Source organism: Cibotium barometz, chromosome 5 (assembly GCF_041138505.1).
Source record: "Cibotium barometz isolate CiBa-2024 chromosome 5, ASM4113850v1, whole genome shotgun sequence".
NCBI classification, from domain to species: Eukaryota; Viridiplantae; Streptophyta; class Polypodiopsida; order Cyatheales; family Cibotiaceae; genus Cibotium; species Cibotium barometz.
In genome coordinates, this window is record NC_141050.1 from 36083192 (window position 1) to 36095378 (window position 12187).

Sequence of the window (12187 nt, forward strand, 5' to 3'; positions counted from 1 at the left end):
ACTTGAGCGAAACCACAATGAGGATGAATGGGACGAGTCCCTGTGATGATACTCATAACTAGAATGATGATAATGATTTCAGCAAATCACTATGAGATTAGTGGTTTGTGCTGTCAAATTGCTACTGTTAACACTTGTCTCGGTAGATCAAGTTAAGGGATGACAAATTGATAACTTAACTAAAATTCCCGTGGAGAAATGTTCAGAAGGAAATTTTTCGGTCTAATGGACCATTATCGTAGGAATGATATGATCTAAATGAATTATTATTTAATGATGAGTTCTATATAAGGAATATTTATCCCAGTATTCTGTTGGGTTGACCAGAATCTAAGGAACCCAGAATAAATTGGATCTTAAGAAAAAGAGTTGTCCTCTACTTTGCGAGATGAGGACATCTCGCACCTTTTCAAGTGGGGTAGAAGTTTGTAAGATTCCTCCCCCAACCTTCGAGGTATACAGGAGTAAGAATCTCCCTTTTTTATCTTAAAAATATTCCCTCTCTAAAATAAAAGAAAGATTCTGTTTAAAAAGAGAAGACATTTTTCCCAGAATACCTTATCAGGAGCCCACCTATTTTAAGGATTCAGAACAATGAGTTCAGAAGTGAGAACCGGTGTTTTGGATGCTAAGGTTTTGGTCATCAGTTAAAAGACTGCCCGACTCCTACCATGAAAAGGGCACAGGGAAGTCTAGAACCCAAATTCAGAGACCAATTCCTTCATACCAATCTAATCAGGGTCCGTCTCGGACAAGATTGCTTAAACTACGTCCAACCCATTGATTAGGATCGAGATGACCAGTCAAATGCTTGGCGACTTAGAGCAACAGATGCAGGCAATTCATAAAGATATAAACGCTGCCCAGGATCGACAGAAACAATATAGAGATAAGAAGAGGACAGTCAGAGAATTCAAAGAAGCAGTTATGGTCTTCATTTGAATACGGACCAAAAGAGTTTCTTTATCTCTAGGGGAGTATAAGTAGTTATCCCCCAGATATTGTGGACCAAGAAAAGTAGGTGACTTAGCCTACGAACTTCTTTTATCTCCTCATCTCAAAGTTCTTAATACCTCTTATAGAAATATGTGCCAAAACCAAATCATGGAAAGACGGTAAAACTTCAGTGGCAAGATACCGTTGGCTTCTAGGTTACGCTAACTCCTTCCTTTATATAAGTCGTAACTTTTACTTAACGCTCACAGTAATCTTACTTCCATCGATCTCCCTTCTTCTTAATCTCCTTCATGGCTTGGCAACAGGAATTAGTTTTATCCATGATGATTTCTCACCTTCAAGACGCAAGCGAGTCTGTGAAGAAGGATTTTATAGAACAGTATGAGCGCTCAGTTTTTCCTCACTTGGGAACGTCTGTAGCTCAGACCAAATGGCGGACCTATCAAGACATAACTAGGGTAACACCTTGGGGTCAGCAGCACTTTCGTAACAATGTCCGCTTGGCCATGGTTATTGAAGCCTTGGGTTTGGGTCCCCGATACTACTGCGTCATGAGATCAAGACATCTTGGGTTTTCTGAGCGAGTCTTCTTACTGGCGTGTTTTCTTCCTCATCAGAAGATATGCCTTTACCCCGTTTTTGGCTTGCCTCTCAGAGGTCCTTTTGTTAGATCACCTCATACCATTGAGATAGGTGCAGCAATAACCAACAGAATTATTCCCATAGATGAGTTACCTTATACGTGCGCAGCTTGTGAGTGATGCTTTTGTGATCATATGATGGACGGGCTTATGGAAGTGTAAAGAGTTCTTCTATCTTTACTGTATATGTTCCAAGAATGAATAAAGTTTAAATCTTGTTCTTGTCTTGACCCTTACTCTCTTTCAGACTTTTTTAATTGGTGGTTAATCTTAATTAAAAATTTTCTCTCAGTCTCATACTTGTGCATCTTGCGAAATTACCCCCAGTTTGCGAGATGAGGGTATCTCGCGTTTTTCAAGTGGGAGAGAATGTAAGATTCCTTCCCAGCCTCTCAAAATGTCCAGCATCTTCCCCTGTAATCAATCCCTCTTCAGAAATATAAAAGACTTGTTTCTAACTGTTTTAACCTAGAGAGAGAAAATATTCTAGAGAAAGAATATTCAAATTTTTAATATTTCTGGATAGAAAATTATCTCATCTTATTAAAATAAGTTCCCCTGAAACAGAAATTCAAAAAGAACTTTCCAATGTGCAATTAGAATTAATTGGAAATGGGTATAAAGGACCTTAGCCTAAGGGTCTAGATTTTAAGAAATTTTTGGATTATGGTCCAATTAAGGTTCCTATGGGCCAATAGCATCAATCCATGTGTAGGGAGGAGATAAATCCAATTTGTAAAAGAAGATACCCAAAAATGAGTAAATGCTCACATAAGATGAAGAGTTGAAAATGTACAAGGTTTATTAGTAAAAAACTATGAGCAATATTAAAAATATGAGATATTTTGGGTATCCAAAAATGAGTAAATTCTCACATAAGATGAAGAGTTGAAAATGTACAAGGTTTACTAGTAAAAAACTATGAGCAATATTAAAAATATGAGATATTTTGGGTATAATGATTCCATTTTGACACATATGTAAGGAAGGGGAGTTCTTTAAAGGAGGTGCATATTTCACATAAGATGAAGAGTTGAAAATGTACAAGGTTTATTAGTAAAAAAAACTATGAGCAATATTAAAAATATGAGATATTTTGGGTATAATGATTTCATTTTGACACATATGTAAGGAAGGGGAGTTCTTTAAAGGAGGTGCATATTTCACATGCTTGAATAAGTTTTAAACTCATAAAAATTGAGATATTTCATCTCTCCTCTCTCCTAATTCAAGTCTAGTTACAAAAAGTTAGCTCAACTGACCTAAAAATGGTCAAAAATTTACCAAACTGAGTTGGAAAATTCTAGAATCGGTTTGTTTGGTTAGGAACTCACTTTTTCCTATAAATAGAGGCCTTCCCCTTTGTTGAAACTCAACAATATTTAATGCATTGTTACTCTACTCCACCTAAGCCAAGAACTGTGAATTCATTAATAATTCACTAGTTTTTGACACTTCCCTCTTTCTTCAATCCCCATTGGTGGCTCCATCAACATACTAAACCAATTGATTGGTTGGGAGCCTCTACCGTGAACAAAGAATCAAGCAATTGTAAGGTAAATAGTGAATATTGATCTTTTCTATAATTTCTCAATGTTTCTCTCTTCTCAACCCCTCTCAAGCTTGAGAAGCTTAATTGGTATGGTTTTTAAATGCTATTGAAGTTAATTGATGAATAGTAGTGAAGAGTTACATAATTTGATGAATGCTATTGAAGTTAATTGATTAATGATAGTAAAGAATTACATAAATTTCTATTTATTTTTAAATTCTAATGGTTTTTATGTAATTTCTCTCTCTCACTCAAGAAATGGTCATACTCATGACCCATTCTCAATCCAAATGAAGCTTTTCATAAAGCTTTTCCTTAATCCAAGATTAATCTATGCTTGAGACCAAATTAATGGTTTTTTTTCTATGCTTTTAGTTTATGTATTTCATGATTATTTTTTATTCAATCCATTATGGATTAATGATCCAATTAGGGATCATTCTAATCATTCCCTTAAAGATAAGCTTTATCTTTTCAAATAATTGAGATTTATCAGTCATAGCAGCGGAGCTATGGCAAAATTTTGTAAAAATTTACACATAAAATAATTTCATTCAAAGCATGAAAAGAGGACTTCCTACCATATTCTAAGAATTATCATCCTAGATTAATTAAAAGAATTTCATTGTAATCATGGAGAAATTAAATTTTTATATTATGCATAAAGGATAAACTTTTATATCAACAGTGTTACTTTTATTAATTTTTATTTTCATGCATAGAAGTATGCATAAAGGATAAATTTTTATATCAAAAGTGTTATTTTTATCATTTTTATTTTCATGCATAGAAGTATGCATAAAGGATAAATTTTTATATCAAAAGTGTTACTTTTATCAAATTTTATTTTCATGCATAGAAGTATGCATAAAGGATAAATTTTTATATCAAAAGTGTTATTTTTATCATTTTTATTTTCATGCATAGAAGTATGCATAAAGGATAAATTTTTATATCAAAAGTGTTACTTTTATCAATTTTTATTTTCATGCATAGAAGTATGCATAAAGGATAAGTTTTTATATCAAAAGTGTTATTTTTATCATTTTTATTTTCATGCATAGAAGTATGCATAAAGGATAAATTTTTATATCAAAAGTGTTACTTTTATCATTCTTATTTCATGCATAAAAGTATGCATAATGGATAAATTTTTATATCAAAAGTGTTACTTTTATCATATTTGAATTTCATGCATAAAGGTATGCATAAAAGTTGATTATTTTATTATAAAAGTGTGACTTTTATTATAATTGAATTTCATGCATAAAGGTATGCATAAAATTTGATTATTTTAAAATTTGATTATTTTATTATAAAAGTGTGACTTTTATCATAATTGAATTTCATGCATAAAGGTATGCATAAAAGTTGGTTATTTTATTATAAAAGTGTGTCTTTTATTATATTGAATTTTCTGCATAGAGGTATGCATAAAAGTTGATTATTTTATTATAAAAGTGTGACTTTTATCATAATTGAATTTCATGCATAGAGGTATGCATAAAAGTTTATTATTTTATTGTAAGAGTGTGACTTTTATCATATTGGATTTCATGCATAGAGGTATGCATAAAAGATATTCTTTTTATACTTAAAGTGTGATTTTCATCATAAATGGATTTTATGCATAACTTAGATGCATAAGAGAAATTCTTTTATTCTAAAAGTGTGATTCCTACCAAATTGAATTTATGCATAAGAAGATGCATAAAAGTTTGATTTTTAATTCAAAGTGTCATTCTCATCTAAATTGAATTTATGCACAGGAAGATGCATAAAAGAATAAGATTTCAATTCAAAAGCGTTATTCTCATCCAAATTGAATTTATGCATAGGAAGATGCATAAAAGATGGATTTTTAATTCAAAAATGTCAATTCTCATCCAAATTGAATTTATGCATAGGAAGATGCATAAAAGATTGAATTTTAATTCAAAAGTGTCATTTTCATTTAAAATGAAATTATGTATAGGAAGATGCATAAAAGATTGATTTTTAATTCGAAAGTGTTAGTCTCCTTAAATGGAATTTATGCATAAATAAAAATATAGAGAAATCTTATATCAAATATAAGAATTCTCTTGTATTCTATAAAAAGATATAAAATGTGATAAGACGTGATAAGAGATATATGAGATGTGATAATATGTGATAAAATGCGTATGGGAAGTGATAAGATGTGATAAGAGGTGTATGAGATGTGATAAGATGTGTATGAGATGTGATAGGATATGATAAGATGTATATGGAATGTGTAGGGCGAGAATGGATGTAATATGGATGTATGGATGTAGATACGGATATGTATGTATGAATGTGAATGTGGATGTGGATGTGGATGTATGGATATGAATGTGGATGTGGATGTGGATGTGGATGTGGATGTGGATGTATGGATGTAGATACGGATGTGGATGTATGTATGTGGAAGTGGATGTATGAATGAGGATGTGAAAATGGATGTATGCATGGATGTGTATGTAGAATAATGAATGTGAATGTGTATGGGAAATAATGTGTCATCGATATGAATGAATGGATGATGATGAATACATATGAATGGGATGTATGAATGAGGATGTGAAAATGGATGTATGCATGGATGTGTATGTAGAATAATGCATGTGAATGTGTATGGAAAATAATGTGTCATCGATATGAGTGAATTGATGATGATGAATACATATGAATGGGATGTGGAATAAGTAATGTAGAATAAGGAGGATAAAATGAAAAGACGAGAGTTCGATATAGAAAATGTATTTTGTGAACTGTTTGTAAATGAATGTTTTATGTGAAGAATGCTGGGGAAGCATTTTGACCGTCTTGTAGATTAAGGTCAAGGAGACCTAACTGATAAAGTTGCAACTGCTGAGACGGAGAGTCAATGGAGGATGTCTCGCGTAGCAAGGTCGGCCGAGGTCTTGACCAGCCTCAGTTTGATTTAAATGGTGAGCTTCCGATACGGTGGATTAGGGACCAAGGAAGCCGCCTATGAGTGAAGCGCTAGGTCACCTGCGAAGGATCCTAGAGGGTGCTGACCATACGGTGCTCGGGCTCTGGGTCGCCGAAGATACCCACACATACGTTGTGGAAGATATTGGAACAAGGAGTAAGAGTTGTTTTCTGAAACCGGGCATGGATCTGGTTGATTGACCTTGCTGGTCCTCAACGGCGGATGAGTACATGGCTCTTTTATATGGATCTGTGGGTTAATCTTGCTGATCTTCCATGGAGATTCCATTCTATTATATGAATATATTGCCGGTTACTATGAGCTAGGAACTATGGAAAAGGCCCCTGAGTGAACAGGTGGTCAGTGTTCTGGTTGCCAATGATGCCATAAGTATATCGATAAATGAATGACTGGAAATAAGGATTCAACCAGAGACTTTGAGGATTGTCATCAGTGACATAATGGTTTCATTAAAGGATTGTTTTAAAGTTAGCTGATGCTAAGAAAAAGGCAATTTCATATTGGGTGTGTAAGTGGTGTGACTAGTTTTATGTTTGCATGAACTTCCGGCTAGGGGGCCTTGGAACTCTTTTCCTTGGTACCCGGGACAAGACCTAATCAAATTCTTAATTGGATCCCATCACTACAGTGGTTGGGCGGTTGGCTAACCCATGGGACTGGATGGGGTTAGGCTGGACTGATGGATCCGTAAATCGAGACTCAATTTCTGTTATTACGATAGATAAAGTAAATCCCGGATAGTAATTGTTCTATGGATAGGAATCAACGGCTGTGCCTCTTGATGGGGAAAAAAGCGTTGATCCCAATGATCCAAGTGCAAGTTTCTTCCTTGATCCGACCGAGTATCTTTATAGGTGCACTCGGATCAGCGTGATCAGTAATGATCTTGACTACGTTAGAGTAAAAAGTTATCTTGGTGGAATCGCCCATGTTTTCCGGGTAAGGGAAGTTTTTCCGGGTTTGGTTTTGGAAAAACCGACGGATTAGTCTCTTGTCCGGATATCCGTGGATGAGGCCCTGAGTGTGGGTCCCTGCCCCGCGCATGAAGTGCTACTTCCGCTGCTAGTACCCCGAATCCGTCGCATGGTGGGGACAGGGATCCTACAGTTGGTATCAGAGCGAAATTGAAAGCTAATAAAGATAATTAAATTCTTATCTGAAATTGGTAATAGGAATTCAGAAACAGCATTTTCATAATGTATTTTCATTCCGTAAGCTTCTTTAATGAAGAAATTTTAACCAAAGAAATTATTTTTATAGATGGAAGTTTCCCATTTATCTGGTATTCCCGACCTCACCCAGTCTCAAGATATGATTGCATTTGCCTTTGAGCATCTCATCTCTTCCGCTTCAACACGAACAAGCCGAGCAAGACTTGCATGCCATTTCGAGTAATTATATTTTCCTAACCTAGTGGAGAGACAACAGCATAAGTGGTTTGCAGGGCTATATATCCACGCCTCTTGCAACCGGCGTGCAATGCTGAGGCAGAACCCGGCCATGATTTTGATAAAGCTAAAAATGACGCGTGGTGTCATTCTATATCTTTCAACGCCTCAAAATTTCAGACTTGCTTGCCGAGTTTATAGACTCTTCAGCCGATTTATCCCTAAAGAGAAAATAATAGCTCCCTTCGTAATTAGAGAAATTATATAACAGGGCATGACTAGGGCCCAGTACCGTCATGTTATGCGTCTCTCGAGGGGATTTTGAATTTTGGAGCCGAGCCACTCTATGTACTTATTGCAACTTGTATATAAATATACAAAGATTTTTTTATTTAAGTAATTGTTTATGGACGATCGGATAAAGAAAAATCTGTTTATCAGACTTATGTCATAGATCTCCAATAAGATCAACTGAGGAGCCAATTATGTCAAAAGTTATCAAGACACAGAAAAAGGTTGTAATTGTGTGATATAATTCATACAATTTGTTATTCAAATTGAAATTCCTAAATTGGTAATTAGGACTTCAATTGGAAGTACCACAATTGTATAGAACCCTGACTTGCTTGAGACCGAGACATGATGGTATTTACCTTATAGTTCCAGTATCATGACTATCCGTATATACCGAGGGTATAACTGCAGCTCTTTACCGACAGTATATACGAGTAAATCTAAGACTTGAAATCATAAGCATTAATGCTATCCAATTGATGAATTCGAATGTGGTTGATATGATTTTTAACTCTGTTGAGAATTGATGAATTGATTTGGATTCTGATTGAAAAATGATGATTTCTGAAATTTAGTTGAAATATAATAACTTGAGCGAAACCACAATGAGGATGAATCCCTGTGATGATACTCATAACTAGAATGATGATAATGATTTCAGCAAATCACTATGAGATTAGTGGTTTGTGCTGTCAGATTGCTACTGTTAACACTTGTCTCGGTAGATCAAGTTAAGGGATGACAAATTGATAACTTAACTAAAATTCCCGTTTGGAGGAATGTTCAGAAGGAAATTTTTTGATCTAATGGACCATTATCGTAGGAATGATATGATCTAAATGAATTATTATTTAATGATGAGTTCTATATAAGGAATATTTATCCCAGTATTCTGTTGGATTGACCAGAATCTAAGGAACCCAGAATAAATTGGATCTTAAGAAAAAGAGTTGTCCTCTACTTTGCGAGATGAGGACATCTCGCACCTTTTTAAGTGGGGTAGAAGTTTGTAAGATTCCTCCCCCCAACCTTCGAGGTATACAGGAGTAAGAATCTCCCTTTCTGATCTTAAAAATATTCCCTCTCTAAAATAAAAGAAAGATTCTGTTTAAAAAGGAAAGACATTTTTCCCAGAATACCTTATCAGGAGCCCACCTATTTTAAGGATTCAGAACAATGAGTTCAGAAGTGAGAACCGGTGTTTTGGATGCCAAGGTTTTGGTCATCAGTTAAAAGACTGCCCGACTCCTACCATGAAAAGGGCACAGGGAAGTCTAGAACCCAAATTCAGAGACCAATTCCTTCATACCAATCTAATCAGGGTCCGTCTCGGACAAGATTGCTTAAACTACGTCCAACCCATTAATTAGGGTCAAGATGACGAGTCAAATGCTTGGCGACTTAGAGCAACAGATGCACGCAATTCATAAAGATATATTTAAACGCTGCCCAGGATTGACAGAAACAATATACAGATAAGAAGAGGACAGTCAGAGAAATCAAAGAAGCAGTTATGGTCTTCATTTGAATACGGACCAAAAGAGTTTCTTTATCTCTAGGGGAGTATAAGTAGTTATCCCCCAGATATTGTGGACCAAGAAAAGTAGGTGACTTAGCCTACGAACTTCTTTTATCTCCTCATCTCAAAGTTCTTAATGCCTCTTATAGAAATATGTGCCAAAACCAAATCATGGAAAGACGGTAAAACTTCAGTGGCAAGATACCGTTGGCTTCTAGGTTACGCTAACTCCTTCCTTTATATAAGTCGTAACTTTTACTTATCGCTCAGAGTAATCTTACTTCCATTGATCTCCCTTCTTCTTAATCTCCTTCATGGCTTGGCAACAGGAATTAGTTTTATCCATGATGATTTCTCACCTTCAAGACGCAAGCGAGTCTGTGAAGAAGGATTTTATAGAACAGTATGAGCGCTCAGTTTTTCCTCACTTGGGAACGTCTGTAGCTCAGACCAAATGGCGGACCTATCAAGACATAACTAGGGTAACACCTTGGGGTCAGCAGCACTTTCGTAACAATGTCCGCTTGGCCATGGTTATTGAAGCCTTGGGTTTGGGTCCCCGATACTACTGCGTCATGAGATCAAGACATCTTGGGTTTTCTGAGCGGGTCTTCTTACTGGCGTGTTTTCTTCCTCATCAGAAGATATGCCTTTATCCCGTTTTTGGCTTACCTCTCAGAGGTCCTTTTGTTAGATCACCCATACCATTGAGATAGGTGCAGCAATAACCAACAGAATTATTCCCATAGATGAGTTACCTTATACGTGCGCAGCTTGTGAGTGCTGCTTTTGTGATCATATGATGGACGGGCTTATGGAAGTGTAAAGAGTTCTTCTATCTTTACTGTATATGTTCCAAGAATTTTCTCTCAGTCTCATACTTGTGCATCTTGCAAAATTATCCCCAGTTTGCGAGATGAGGGCATCCCGCGTTTTTCAAGTGGGAGAGAATGTAAGATTCCTTCCCAGCCTCTCAAAATGTCCAGCATCTTCCCCTGTAATCAATCCCTCTTCAGAAATATAAAAGACTTGTTTCTAACTGTTTTAACCTAAAGAGAGAAAATATTCTAGAGAAAGAATATTCAGATTTTTAATATTTTTGGATAGAAAATTATCTCATCTTATTAAAATAAGTTCCCCTGAAACAGAAATTCAAAAAGAACTTTCCAATGTGCAATTAGAATTAATTGGAAATGGGTATAAAAGGACCTTAGCCTAAGGGTCTAGATTTTAAGAAACTTTTGGATTATGGTCCAATTAAGGTTCCTATGGGCCAATAGCATCAATCCATGTGTAGGGAGGAGATAAATCCAATTTGTAAAAGAAGATACCCAAAAATGAGTAAATGCTCACATAAGATGAAGAGTTGAAAATGTACAAGGTTTATTAGTAAAAAACTATGAGCAATATTAAAAATATGACATATTTTGGGTATCCAAAAATGAGTAAATGCTCACATAAGATGAAGAGTTGAAAATGTACAAGGTTTATTAGTAAAAAACTATGAGCAATATTAAAAATATGAGATATTTTGGGTATAATAATTCCATTTTGACACATATGTAAGGATGGGAAGTTCTTTAAAGGAGGTGCATATTTCACATAAGATGAAGAGTTGAAAATGTACAAGGTTTATTAGTTAAAAAAACATATGAGCAATATTAAAAATATGAGATATTTTGGGTATAATGATTTCATTTTGACACATATGTAAGGAAGGGGAGTTCTTTAAAGGAGGTGCATATTTCACATGCTTGAATAAGTTTTAAACTCATAAAAATTGAGATATTTCATCTCTCCTCTCTCCTAATTCAAGTCTAGTTACAAAAAGTTAGCTCAACTGACCTAAAAATGGTCAAAAATTGACCAAACTGAGTTGGAAAATTCTAGAATCAGTTTGTTTGGTTAGGAACTCACTTTTTCCTATAAATAGAGGCCTTCCACTTTGTTGAAACTCAACAATATTTAATGCATTGTTACTCTACTCCACCTAAGCCAAGAACTGTGAATTCATTAATAATTCACTAGTTTTTGACACTTCCCTCTTTCTTCAATCCCCATTGGTGGCTCCATCAACATACTAAACCAATTGATTGGTTGGGGGCCTCTACCGTGAACAAAGAATCAAGCAATTGTAAGGTAAATAGTGAATATTAATCTTTTCTATAATTTCTCAATGTTTCTCTCTTCTCAACCCCTCTCAAGCTTGAGAAGCTTAATTGGTATGGTTTTTAAATGCTATTGAAGTTAATTGATGAATAGTAGTGAAGAGTTACATAATTTGATGAATGCTATTGAAGTTAATTGATTAATGATAGTAAAGAATTACATAAATTTCTATTTATGTTTAAATTCTAATGGTTTTTATGTAATTTCTCTCTCTCACTCAAGAAATGGTCATACTCATGACCCATTCTCAATCCAAATGAAGCTTTTCATAAAGCTTTTCCTTAATCCAAGATTAATCTATGCTTGAGACCAAATTAATGGTTTTTTTTCTATGCTTTTATTTTACGTATTTCATGATTATTTTTTATTCAATCCATTATGGATTAATGATCCAATTAGGGATCATTCTAATCATTCCCTTAAAGATAACCTTTATCTTTTCAAATAATTGAGATTTATCAGTCATGGCAGCGGAGCTATGGCAAAATTTTGTAAAAATTTACACATAAAATAATTTTATTCAAAGCATGAAAAGAGGACTTCCTACCATATTCTAAGAATTATCATCCTAGATTAATTAAAAGAAGTTCATTGTAATCATGGAGAAATTAAATTTTTACATTATGCATAAAGCATAAACTTTTATATCAAAAGTGTTACTTTTATCAAATTTTATTTTCATGCATA